We start from the raw sequence: 13,960 nt of genomic DNA on the forward strand, positions 1-13,960 counted from the left end.
TGCACCCAGCTACACCACAATGCAAACTGGAGACGTTTTAAACATGTACCTGTACCATGTACCTATGGCATCCTTTATAAACTTTTTACAACAACTAATCAAAACATAAAGAAGTTAAAGTTTTACAAAGCTGATTATGTGCTTAGGTGAGTCTGCCTAAAGTGTGAATGAAAAATAAAGTATACTAAACTGAATCTTAAAATAACTTTTGTGGACTAGAGCTTTATCCGGTTCCAACTTGATTCTACTAAGACTTCCGAGAGACCCTGCAATAGAAAATGAATGAATGGAAAAAGAAATGCCTAGAACGATGTGTAATTGAATCGCAGTTACTAGTCCTCCACAATAGAGGCCGCTAGGAGTGATGGAACCCGCATTTCTATATCGCATCTAAGAAAGAGCCTGCCACTCGTCATTAATAATCCAGGAAGGGGTACGGGAACGAAATCGTCGTGGCACTGGGCAGGTAAGGACATCTCACCTTATCCACGATGTCGCGGGAAGCTCCTGTTTTTTTTTTATTTTTTTTAATTTAATGAGTGGCGGTGCTCCTGCTAATACTGGCGTCTCGCGTGCTTGAATTTATCGACTTAATGAGTTGTGACGATCGTCCTACGGCGGTCGGTTCAAGCCTTATGAGGACTATTAGTAGTGGAACTGTTAAAAGGAATTTTTATGAGTGAGCACTAGTGGAGAAAACATCACTTGTGCTGCGTATAAAGTTGTTTGAAACTGTGTGACATCCCTGCACCCCCACAGTCTGCGCTCCTTTTAAAGCATATTATAGAAAAGCCGATTTATTGGTAAATAGTTTATTAGTGAAAACACAGTTTTACCCTAGAAAGCTGCCTCTGCACAGGACGTAAGGGGGGATGGCTCATTTCTCTGCCACCAGCTAATCTTTTTCCATATTCTTGTTATTAACCAATAATAAAATAAGCTGTTTGTATATTTACATATTATGCCCTTACGGTTAAGTGATGGAGGTGGTCGCACCGTAGTCTAATGGTTAACACGGCTCTATCCAGAGACCTTGGGGTCCATTCCCGGCACGATCAATTCTGAATGCTTGTACTCCCGTGTTTGTATAGTTTTACTCACGTACATTGTCTCCATCCCCATAGTTCAAATGCCTGTGTCCCAAGCTAGTTTGCGACTCGTCTTAGTGCACGAGTGTGCCGAGGGTTGAGTAGGCGTTCCGTCCAGGGCTGAGCGTGGGATGCATTCCGGCTTCCAACGATATAGAAGCGGCTGTAGCTTGAAGACGCGCGGGCATGGTCTGTTTGCTCATTGTGGTTTACTGATTTTCAAATATCAATCACGTATACTTCATATATATATATACAGCAAATTGTGTTTCAATTGCATAGTTAAGAGTTTCGCCTGCAGTTTTGTTCGTAGACGATGCGAAAAGGTGAGGCCAAGCGCAGTGTGGCAATGTACATTAGTTAATTAGTCCAGGAAGCTGAAACTAAGCGTATTTTATTTCAGGTAATGCGGTTACATCAAGTAAAGTATAGACTTGAAAAGACTTACGGGAGTTTGGGCCATTAATAGTTTTTAAAGTGAGGTTTTAAGCCGGTACATGGATGAAAGTGTCCTTCAAATATGATACACTGAAATCAATATCGATTTCATAATGTGAAAGTGTAATACACTGAAATCAGGCTGGGCAAAGCGTATGCACTTTTAAATAATAATAACAAAATTCCTTAGATTTAATTGCATGTACAGTCCACCTAACACATGGATACGGTGTAACAATACGGTTGACATTTTAGTCGAAACGTAATGACTCACTGTGTACATTTCAATTTATGGCCCCAGCCCATACCCAGCGCTCTGTCTTTGAAAGCTTGCTAGGTTGTGATTTTTTTTTTTTTTTTTTAAAGGTATGGCCTTAGTCATAGTGGTTGATTCTAGTATTGTTTAAATAGAACAGAGGAGACAAAGCCTCTTTCTCAATAAGTTTTTGACATGTAAATCATTCTTGAACTGTCTTTGAGATGTTAAATCTGAAATGCATACCACCATCTATTAGGCTCCAGCTTGCGTCTCATTTACCAATGGATTTCTTTGTTTTCACAGGGAAATTGTTCTCTGCTCTTAAAGTCAAGTGCTTTCCAAGCTTGTCTTAGTGTCATTCAGTATTTCTTTAGTTTTTCTTTTCCCACTTTGCTTGCACTTTGTCTTTTAAGTTTGTCGTTTTAGTGACTATTATGTGTTTACTTTTTCTTTAGGGCACTTTTTAAAAGACGCATGGTGCACCTGCTGAACCTACAAGATTAATGTAAACTGATCATGAGTTCATTACTCAAAAAGGTTGCTGTGTTTTACTTGAAGGGTCTTGGATTGATCAGGCATAAAAATGAATTGGTGTAAACAATACCCAATTCTAAAAATCTGTAACCGTTTTGGATATTTTTATCAGCTCTGGCATTCACATTTTAGATTTGAGGTTTATTTGTACAGTGGCTTCTTTTGCTGATTAATATGGGCTCCGTGAAATGCAGACTGGTAATACAACTTAAAATTGTTACTAAAAATCCAACAGTGAACTAAATAATAATGCTCAAACAGAAATTGTGGTACAGTAAGGGTTGATATTCGGTCCTGCTTGATGTTACATTCAGCTGCTGAGAAAATGGATCTTGATGTTTTAGTAGAAAACACACATTAGAGAATAATTTGTAATAGCAGCATTTATTTTGGAGATTTCTGTGGCTGAAATGAACCATAGGCACAGAAAAATCTTGCTGGTACCAAAGTGGTTTTTAATGGGTTATTGTGGTTAAGGTGGTGGATCTTATACCCCAAGGTTGCTCACTGAGTTCCAACTTAGTCTTATTTTCTGATTTTGAGCAAATCATTTATCCTATCTTTGCTCTGTTTGTGTAACTGTTGTAAGGTATAAAAGATCAAGGTGTCTGCCAAGTACAAAGTCATTAAAATAAATTACTCATTTTCTCAAACCGGAAATTGGCCACAACAATTCATTACATTTATGTTGGCACCTTGACAGTTTTTAGTTGCTACATTTGTATTTTGTGCTATATTTGTTGATATCAACCGCACATCTTCTGTCTGTGTTCATTTTTTTTTATAATTAGTGTTGTTTTGCTTTCTTAATCTAGAAGCTCCCTTTATAGTTTAATTGAATTTCCTCACTGTTATTGATGGACCCATCATCCACTATTCATGGCTTTCTGTTGTAATCATCTTTGTTGTCTGGCCTTTGCTCCATTGTACAGTGGAGCTAACCTTTGACGTTGAAATCTAATAAAAGGATGAAGAAGAAAACCTTTTGACACTAACACTTTAATGTAACATTTTCAGACCCACTTGATCCATTTTGGGGTCACAGAGGGTTTACGGTCTATTCCAGCAGCACTGAACACGAGTAAGGATTCCCCAAAAAGGGTGGCTACCAGTCCATAACAGGGGTACTTTTTAATCGGTAGTCAATCTAAACCCAGTATTACATTACGCGACTTTCAGTCTAGAGAACATTTCTTTCTCTCTTAATGAGTGCAGTTGCTGCAACTTGCAGATGATGGATTATGCAACTCCATCATGCCTTAGCACAGTTTTACAATAATATTGTGAGAATGGCACATTTTAGCAGCCAATCACAATAAGGCACACAGGAATAAGAATTGGCACACTGCACAAAATAAAAAAATGACACTGACAACAACCAGGTAATTGCTACTACTAGCGGTAATGTCTGGGCTTTCTTTTGTAATGAGAAAAAAAATAAAACCAGTATGTATCAAGACCTGAAGGAGGATTTATGCATTATGTTCCTACTGAGCAGTCCTTGTGTTATAAACTCTTACACATGCTGTCCCTACTACTTTTGTTGTGGTGAGTTCTAGAGTCCTACTCCCAGTAGATGACCTATTACTTGACTCCTGGATATGAGTGTGTACTACAACTGCCTAGAATGTTCTAAAATTGTTTAAATGAAGGCTGTAAGTAAATATTACTGGAAAGATCGTGCATAGTGGTGAGGCTTTGGGAAACTAGTAAAACAATAGAAAGCCCCTCATAGAAAGATATGGCGATCATGCAGTTTCCTTGCAGATAGCATCTGGAAGTTTTCAAAATCCTGGATTGGTAGTTGTTTTTTCTTCCCTTATTCCCAGTGACGGAGTGTAATGTTAGGTTAGTTGACACTTCTACATTGTCCCAGTGTGAGTGTGTTCACCATTGTGTTCTTATCTGGCATTGTTTCTCATCTTTCACCCAGTGCTCTCGGAATAACTTAATGACCTTGAATTGCATTAAGCTGGCCTGTGAATGTAATATCTTGAAAGGCTTATTAGTCTGGGAGTCTGTCAATCAGGGAGGTATCTTTAGGGTCCTTTGAAACCCTTTTTATTTCTTCCTGGCTTTTATTTTATTTCTATTTTTATTTCTTTATTCAGGCTTTTGGATTTTCAGCTATTTTCTACTTTAAGAAAATATGTATCATCAACATTGGTTCAGAAATTGTACATACTCCTGTTTAGTAGTGGCAACACTTTGAAGGCATAAATGAGTTTAAGTTCAGGATATAATTTAAACCTAAACCATTTGAATTCCCCAAATGTAAAGTTCTTTGCATTCTAATGCCTTTAATCTGGTACAATTTGTTTTAACTTTGAGCTGTTCTCATTTGGCTTATTTCCATCTCTGATGCACATCCCCACTGAAGTACAGTATGTGATTATGAAGCACTTGCTTGAATGTCTTGAGGTATGTATCTTGTATTTGCTGAAGCTGCTCTCATGGTCAACACAGCTGACTGCAAAGTTTATGGAGGGCAATGCTATATCTCTGCAACCCATAGATACTGTATGCTCTAGAAAAGCAATTGCTGTGATTCATTAAAAAATTATAACTGGAATATTGTTTTCCCCTGAATTTTATATTTAAGATCGAGTTTCTCAGTTATTTTTGGACATTGTTGAGATACCTGATGTTAGCAACTTTGACATTTTTCCTCATTAGTTCCATACAACTAACTGCCTTTATAGACGTGCAGGTGCTGGACACAGAAAGACACAGAAGCATAATGGGATTTCTACAAAAATGAATGTACTATCCAGATATTATGAAGACAGATTACTCAGAATGTTGAATATAGTGTGACATTTTGTAATAATCTATTTCAAGTTTTTTTTTTTTTACATTTCAGATTTTTATACCTGAAGTAAGTTTTTATGTGTAAATAGGCTATATTCACATGGTAGTGCTGATGTACTTCTGGTGAATTGTCAGCCAGCTCAGCCACTTCTGTTGTCCATACTGCAGTTGTGGTTTTTGTTTAGTGGTTAGAATGTCCGAGGAAAAATAAGTTTAAGCTTCAGCGTAGAGATAGCTATACAGTTGAACATTGTTGTGTACCTTTTTATGTCAAATTTCCAGTAAGAACAACATATTACTTGGTTTTCATAAATTTTCCTCTGATGCAGAAGCCTGATCTAAATGAATCATTGCCATCGTTTGTAGCCGTCATTTTAAAAAAAAAAAAAGAGGATTTTTATGAGCCAGGGTCTGAGACAGGGCAGCAACTGGTGAAGAAGGGAATATTTCCTATGTTGCTGGAGTGGAACAGTTTTTTCTGTTCCACTTTCAAGACTAGAAGCATAGGAGAGGAGAAAGTGACCAATGGAGAATGACATACTGGAGGAGGACGATGATAAAATCCTTAAGGACCACGACTAAGTTTTGGCACTGGAACCAGCAGTTGTTGTCCTAGCAACAGATGAAACCATGTCTCTCAGAGCGATCCTCCAGCTGAGGAAACAAATTGAGACCCTTACAATGAAGCAACAGTTTGGCATATATACAGTTTTACTGGTCTCGGACAGAGACATTTGCATTTTTTACAAAGCAAGCAGCAGACTCCTGTTATTATGTATTGTAGCATTGGTGCTGAGCACCACAGTGAATGGATTCTCTACTCTTTACATGGTCTTTTGAAGTGGCTTGCTATCTTTGAAAGGATTGCTTGCCTTTTGCTCATTATTTGGAAAAAGCATGTGTGACTGTGCAGAGTTGCTATTTTTATAGGTACTCTTGCTATTTATGATATGACAGTTCATTCTTTTGGTGACTTTGCATAGTCCTCCCTTCAAAGTCACTGTCCCCTGCTGCCACTTATACCTTTTACATTGGGCCATAAACTTGTCAAAATAGCAGGGTGGTCTTTTCTGCCCCTTTGGTCGTACAGCTGGTGACAAGGGCACATCAACAGGATTTGGGAGTGCTGTGTTGTCAAATTTTGCAGGATGTATTGGCAGGTGGCACAATAGAGATGTTAAGTGCTGTGTGTCATGTGGTACAACAGAAGCATTCAGTGCTGGTCCGCTTTGGGCAAGCAGGAGAACCTCATTATGTGAAGATGCAGATATTCGGGTCTCTTTGCCACTTTCCTTTACTGAATTGGTGCTGCAAACCAGGGCTGTGGAGTCAGAGTCAGAGACAATTTTGGGTACCTGGAGTCGGGGTCGGAGTTGGCAAAAATGTACTGACTCCTAATAAATTAATTGTAATGGGAAAAAAATACAGCAAGTTCAAATGTTCCATTTCACAAGCAGTAGTCATAATTAAGTACTTATCTGATGTAAGTGCATAGTTGTGTTACTCCTAGTGTGAAGTTCAGCTGAGCTATTATACAACTTAACTTTCACATATTGTAATCTGGATTATGGTACATTGCTAAAAATGTTTTCATTTTATTTCAGATATAATGTGTTTAACAATTTAATTTGAGTGTAAACAAGTGTAATGATGTAGGTGTAGATGTGTGCTATGGCTTGATGTGTGTCCAGGGGTTCTTGTCTTTTGTTTAAACTGGTCAATACAGTAGAGAGTCAGCTTCCTAGTTCTGTGGTTAAATGACATGTATGTTGAATTCCTTTAATCAACATGGAAAATACATTGGCATATAAAATACAGAGGAGACAGAGTCAGAAGTACCAGAAACAGTTGGAATAAAAGGATTTATTTACCGACTCCACAGCCCTGCTGCAAACTGCTCTCCAGATCTGGATCTTAGCTTTGGGACTCTCTCTTCACTGCGGCTTCACAACACCTCTGTGATCTACCTGTGTATGTACATTTTTACCACCAGCTCTGTTTCTCACAACTCTCTTGGGGTCAGTAGCCACTCAATCTGCCACAGTTTTTCCCCAACTCCTTGTCTGCACACTTGAACTAATAGACCTTAGCATATGGAGAAGTGGTGGTAGAGCTTCAGAGGTGGCAGTCTCTCGCCTGTCTACATCCATTTGCAGCAACAGTACAAGGTACTGCAGATCATGGATCTGAGTGTAGAGACTCTCCAGCATCTACACCGAAGAGCCAAGCAGGTTTGTTGTAACTCTTCAAAACACTCACCATTAGAATTGTAGGTCCTCCCCATGTCCCGCCTCTGGTACCTTTTTTTTTTTTTTTATATAAAGAAGCCTGATGTTATCACATATTTGGCCCATGTAAGTTCATAGTAGACGCAAGTTCTTAATATGTCTGGATCTTACCTTCATAATTGTGGATGTAGCTTGAAACATTTAGCTTGAAGTCCTTCTCCTTTTTACCTTCTGATGTTTAGCATAATGTGTGAATAATGTGACTTACATTGTTTACTGTCAGTCTGGGCATGTCTTGAAGCAATCATGTGAAAAACACCAAAGCTAGTCCGTGTTGATATCGGCACCAGAAGAACAGCAGCTGGCTGACGTGGAATCGAGAAGAGTGCGCATATAGCCATTTCTGTAATTTCATCCGTGTTTTCTGCATCATGGAGTTCCTTGTGCCTAAGTATCTTAAAGTTATTAAATGCAATTATTGCTTTCATAAATTAGTGTAGCTGCATATTAAAACAGGAGCTACTTTAATGGTGTGAGAGAGTCTTTCATATTACTGTATTGAGGTTTAGTGCATGTTTTGACTTCTTAGAGTTAGAAAAGAGAATTTTTAAGGAGCATACAGTGCATTAACCTTTTGGTTCGTTTTCATCAGTGCTAGCTAAAAAGTGTAAAGTTAGACATCAGCAGAATTTTTTTTTTTTGCTTGCTTGACCAGTTCTTTAGAGACATCTTGTCACATAACGTGATTGATAGATAATACTAATGCACTAAATTGCAAGCAAAATTACATTGCAGTTATATTCAAAAAAACTAAATTAATCCGTTTGAAGCTGCATCTTAACACAAAATATTTTCCTGTTATTAAATTATCAGAATAGAACATGCACAGCATTAAAACCGCAAGATGTGAAACAACTGTTAAAGCAAGCACAAAAAAAATAAAGTTGAATTGAGACAGGAGATCTTAACACTAATGGAACTTATTGCTGAACTGACCATATATTGTCATCTCTTTTGGTAGCTGAAGTTCTAAGATTCCACCACTTTTAGTTCAAGAAAGTGTTTATCACAATGACTTAAAGAAGGCCTTCTCTAGTGTTTTGCTCCAGTTATTTATTATTGTCTCATAAAAGATTAAATATGATCCAGAAACAACCTCTTTTGCTTTTGTCTGTCCATATTTTACATTGTCAACTTGTAATGCAAGATATTTGACAATGAGAAATTTGTAATGTATTTGCTTTTCTAATTAATAATATAGTTAATATTGGAATACATTTATTTTTCCTCATCATAGTGATGTGTATGCTTGAAAAGTTAAGATGTTTATGGGGTGCTAATTTATTGTGATAAATTGTAGACAGATAGCTTTCAAGCTTTACCTCCCATGTACACAGCTACATATTACAGGTGCTGGTCATAAAATTAGAATATCGTGACAAAGTTGATTTATTTCAGTAATTCCATTCAAAAAGTAAAACTTGTATATTAGATTCATTCATTACACACAGACTGATGCATTTCAAATGTTTATTTCTTTTAATTTTGATGATTATAACTGACAACTAATGAAAGTCCCAAATTCAGTATCTCGGAAAATTAGAATATTGTGAAAAGGTTCAATATTGAAGACACCTGGTGCCACACTCTAATCAGCTAATTAACTCAAAACACCTGCAAAAGCCTTTAAATGGTCTCTCAGTCTAGTTCTGTAGGCTACACAATCATGGGGAAGACTGCTGACTTGACAGTTGCCCAAAAGACGGCCATTGACATCTTGCACAAGGAGGGCAAGACACAAAAGGTCATTGCTAAAGAGGCTGGCTGTTCACAGAGCTCTGTGTCCAAGCACATTAATAGAGAGGCGAAGGGAAGGACAAGATGTGGTAGAAAAAAGTGTACACGCAATAGGGATAACCGCACCCTGGAGAGGATTGTGAAACAAAACCCATTCAAAACTGTGGGGGAGATTCACAAAGAGTGGACTGCAGCTAGAGTCAGTGCTTCAAGAACCACAACACACAGACGTATGCAAGGCATGGGTTTCAGCTGTCGCATTTCTTGTGTCAAGCCACTCTTGAACAAGAGACAGCGTCAGAAGCATCTCGCCTGGGCTAAAGACAAAAAGGACTGGACTGCTGCTGAGTGGTCCAAAGTTATGTTCTCTGATGAAAGTAAATTTTGCATTTCCTTTGGAAATCAAGGTCCCAGAGTCTGGAGGAAGAGAGGAGAGGCACAGAATCCACGTTGCTCGAGGTCCAGTGTAAAGTTTCCACAGTCAGTGATGGTTTGGGGTGCCATATCATATGCTGGTGTTGGTCCATTGTGTTTTCTGAGGTCCAAGGTCAACGCAGCCGTCTACCAGGAAGTTTTAGAGCACTTAATGCTTCCTGCTGCTGATGAACTTTATGGAGATGCAGATTTCATTTTCCAACAGGACCTGGCACCTGCACACAGTGCCAAAGCTACCAGTACCTGGTTTAAGGACCATGGTATCCCTGTTCTTAATTGGCCAGCAAACTTGCCTGACCTTAACCCCATAGAAAATCAATGGGGTATTGTGAAGAGGAAGATGCAATACGCCAGACCCAACAATTCAGAAGAGTGGAAGGCCACTATCAGAGCAACATGGGCTCTCATAACACCTGTATATGTATTGCTAGAAAGCTGTGAATGAGCCAGAAATTGTCAAGACTGTTTAGCAAGCTGTTAGATAGGAAAAGGGTCTTGCTGAGGGACTAAAATTGCATGCATCAATGCTTCCAACGATAAGTCATCTGCTCCAACAGCCTTCCTATTCTTCATCCTCTTCATAGCTGTCCTTATTTCTCTGTTGCACTTCCTGGTTCACTGTCCCCACATCATCCAACCTTCTCTCTTTTACTCTTATTTTCTTCATTCATCAACCTCTCACAGTACTCTTTCCATCTGCTCAACACACTCCTCGCTTGTGAATATGTTTCCATCATTATCTTTTATGACCCTAACCTACTGCTTATCTTTCCCAGCTCGGTCCCTCTGTCTAGCCAATTGGTACAGGCCCTTTTCTCCCTCCTTGGTGTCCAATCTTTCAGACAACTCATCATATGCCTTATCTGTAACCTTTGCAACACCTTTCTTCACCTTGTGCCTTATCTCCTTGTACTCCTGTCTACTTTCTTCATCTCTCTGACTTATTCGTTAACCTCTTCCTCTCTATACTCTCCTGCATTTCCCTATTCCACCTCCAGGTTTCTTTGTCCTCATTCCATTGTCCAGATGTCACACCAAGCACCCTACTAGCTGTCTCCTTTACCACTTCTGTTGTAGTTGCCCAGCTATCTGATAACTCTTCACTGCCACCTAGTTTCCATCTTGCCTCCACCCTGAACTCGACATTTCAGCCTTCTACCATTTCATCCTAGGCTCTGCCATCACTCTTCTACTCTTCTTGATCTCCAGCTTTATCCTGCAGACTACCATACCTGGCTGCCTAACTTACAGAAAATGTGTATATACAGGTCTATACAGTGCTGATCTGCAGTCTATAAGGTGTTTTGAAAACTTATTGAGAAATATTATCACATCTTGGGTCAAAGTATTCATGGTATTGATTTAAGTCTATATAAAAAAAAGAAAAGTAAGAATCCAAATTGATTCTCCACCAAATATAACTCAGACATACCGTGAACGATAAGTAAGTTTTGAGATAAGAGAAGCTGCATGTATCCTAATGTTAATATGTTACCACCATTAGTGATGCACTAACGATCTGCAGGAAAGTTGTCAGTCTCTTAATTTTAAGCCTCCAAACTAACTTATTCACACCAACAGACCTTAAAGTAGAATTCAATATGTCCTTTTGCAATGCAGCAAGACTTGCAAATAAGGTAGAATGTGAACAGTACACATTTTACTGTATGATCCAGAGCATCCTAACACTGAAATAAGCCTTGTCTGAATATTCAGCAGAGTATATCCTGTGAGCCACTCTGAATGCAAACCAATGGGGACTACTTAAGAAAACCTTTGCAGTTTTAATCCCTTTTGAGGAGCTGACAGGGGAGATAAATTAATCTGATGTTGGTGTACTTAAACATCTTCTCACTAAAGTAAATGAGTTGGACATTGGTATTAAAACAAGCCAAAAAGCCTCCTTTCTGCTGTGAACAAATGTTTAGCAGTATGTAGACTAAGCTATTCTACTATACTAAATATTTTACTATTTGTAACCATGCTGCACCTTAGATATAAAGATAGATATGGATGATTACACCTCTTTTTTTCTGTGTGTGAGTGGAACAAATGCTATAATAGGACTTAAATTAGTCAGTAATTAAGGTTCATATATTTTTGTTGAAAATGGGTTAGCAATTTTAGGTGCTTCATTTGTTTTTACTTCTGTTTATTCTACTGTATTAGTATTTCTTTTTTTTTCTTAAGAGTTTCTGAAGCATGTAATGCTCATAACTTATGCACAAAGCTGCTTGTGAAAATGTAAATGTGACACTTAAACATGGCCATTCACTAGAATAACATGATTGAAAAGAAAGCAGAAGCAAAAGCACTGCTGTAAAGCTGTTTTACATGGCAGTTATAAAAAGTTGGTTATGTATAGAAATTTTATTTTAAAGTTGGTTTTTATGATGTGTATTTTATTAGAATTGATTTCCTTATTTAAAATGTTGTAACATTGCAGTGATTTACACTTTAAAGGAGAAGTTTAATATTCTTAAGTCAGTTATTTTGTTACAAGCACAGTGTATTTGCCACATAAAATTGTTTTATAGCACATTTTCATACAAAAAGTAGCTCAAAGTGCTTTACATAATGAAATAAAAGAAAAACAAAAGACAAAATAAGAAATTAAAATAAGACAACATTTGTTAACATAGAAAAGGAGTAAGGTTCGTTGGCCAGGGTGGACAGGGAAAAAAAAAAAAAATCTACAGGGGTTTCAGGACACGGGACCGCCCAGTCCCCTCTGGGCATTCTACCTCACATAAATGAAATAGTCCTCTTTGTAGTTAGGGTTCTCATGGAGTCACTTGATGTTAATGGTCATACAGACTTCTGGCTGTTAATCCATCCATCATTGTTGGAACCTCATGGTTCTTTCAGTTTATGCCACCACCAAAAGGATACTGGAAAAGGAAACCGAAGAGAGAGTAGGGGGTTAGTATAGATTTTAGAGCCACCATGAATAGTTATTATAATGAGTTGGATATACAGAATATCAGGATTTTATTTACAGTGAAGTTATGAGAAGGCCATGTTAAAATGTGTTTTTAGCAGTTTTTTTAAAGTGCTCCACTCTATTAGCTTGGCGAATTCCTATTGGCAGGCTATTCCAGGTTTTAGGTGCATAACAGCAGAAGGCCGCCTCACCACTTCTTTTAAGTTTTGTTCTTGGAATTCTAAGGAGACACTCATTTGAGGATTTGAGGTTACGATGTGGAATATAAGGTGTCATACATTCCGATAAATAAGGTGGGGCGAGATTATTTAAGGCTTTATAAACCATAAGCAGAATTTTAAACTTAACCAAATACATCCATTGTGAAGCAGCAAAGGTTTTAGTTTAAGAAAGTATGCCTTCTGTATTTGAGGCATCTTTGTGATAATGAAAGGAAACCAGAAATTATTTTATCACAGATTATTAGTACTATTTTTCTTGAGTTAAGAATACATTTCATTTTAGATTGACTTCTCAAAGCCCCTCTTCACCAAGCTACTGTATATTATGGTTGATAGCCTACCTTTACCTCTGCAATTCTGTTTTTTCAACAGACAAATGTGTGCTCAGATCATAAGATTTTTTTTCTAAGTGACACTGCCTTTTCATCCATTACATTATTTTAATTTACATATCAAAAAGAGTGTGTAAGCAGATTAAAGCATCACCAACCAACTCGCAATTTGTTTTTAATGTAACATGAATGCTCTTGCTAAAAATAGTAATAAAGGAATTGAGAATAATGTGTTTAAGTGAACAAGCCCACTGACATTTACTCATGCCAATCAATCTGTAAATACACTGGAGAACTGTGACTATGCGGGTTAGCTCCAAGATAAGCTGGGCAGATGAGGACAAATACGTTGCAGACAAATGGCAGGTGTAAAAAGTAACAAAGTGCTTTCATTAAAACTCCAAAAACAAGCTTCTCAAAAGTACATTGCTCAAAAAGTCTTCCATAATAAATAAATAATCCTTTAAAGTCAGTGAACATGTGGAGGTTAAAAACAATCCCATAAATTATCCATTTAAAAACTAGGCTAAAATCCTAAGGCAAGGACCTAACGTGTCTTTTAAATTCACTTCACTGGTACATCTCTTGAACCCCTGGCATCTCCTCTCCTTATCCTGATTTGGACCTGGCAGAGCAAAGGGATGCCTGTCAATAGACACAGCCATCCTTCCCAAGGTTCGGGTCAGTACTGCTCCATGACATCTAGTAAGGCACCACATCCAAACCTCTTATGAAGGCTTGCGTCCCTGTAGCCATCTGTGAACCCGGCAGGAGTCCCAATCTAAACCTCCCCAAGTTCCGCTGCCTTTCCTAAACTTGCCGGGAAGTGAACCACTTGTCACTCCCCACTTAATCTAAAAGCTCAGTGGGAGT

The 13,960-nt window shown here is 38.1% G+C and overlaps 1 protein-coding gene across 1 annotated transcript in view; it reads left to right on the forward strand.

The window, feature by feature from the left end:
* Nucleotides 1–399: 399 nt before the first annotated feature.
* fam3c (FAM3 metabolism regulating signaling molecule C) overlaps nt 400–13,960 on the forward strand; it is a 32,738-nt gene continuing 19,177 nt past the window's right edge. The window contains exon 1 of the mRNA XM_039761205.1: nt 400–466. The gene's annotated coding sequence lies outside the window, so the exon portion shown is untranslated. The remainder of the gene's footprint in view (nt 467–13,960) is intronic.

The sequence above is a fragment of the Polypterus senegalus genome, chromosome 8 (assembly GCF_016835505.1).
Source record: "Polypterus senegalus isolate Bchr_013 chromosome 8, ASM1683550v1, whole genome shotgun sequence".
In the NCBI taxonomy this organism is placed as follows: domain Eukaryota; kingdom Metazoa; phylum Chordata; class Cladistia; order Polypteriformes; family Polypteridae; genus Polypterus; species Polypterus senegalus.